Below are 414 nucleotides of genomic sequence, written 5' to 3' on the forward strand. Positions count from 1 at the left end.
AGGAGAACGTAAAAACATAAAATAGGCTTTATTTTCCTGCTACATTCCGGTCGTTAGAAGAGAGCTGTCCATTCAAAATTGCATGTTTTCTGCCACCATCACCATGTACAGGAGGTTCGAGAGATTATTAATTGCAAGAACACAAGTCAACCATAAGCTTGACTCTGATTTGCCTAATATGTTGCTGTTTGGCGATTTAATGCAGTTCTCCAGCAATTTTCCCTTTAAACGAAAATTTCCTTAATGTGAGAAAAGAAGGCGTGCCGCTGGGGGGGAAAAAAAAAAAGAAAAAAGCACGGCTATGCAAGCGACAGGAGAAAAGCGAAGACATCGGCCACGCAGTCTCAATAAGTGGTGATTTCTGGAGGTTTTTTTTCTCTTCCTTCGCAGTTTATTCTTAGTTTGCGGCTTCCG

Source organism: Apaloderma vittatum, unplaced genomic scaffold (genome assembly GCF_000703405.1).
Source record: "Apaloderma vittatum isolate BGI_N311 unplaced genomic scaffold, ASM70340v1 scaffold1054, whole genome shotgun sequence".
NCBI classification, from domain to species: Eukaryota; Metazoa; Chordata; class Aves; order Trogoniformes; family Trogonidae; genus Apaloderma; species Apaloderma vittatum.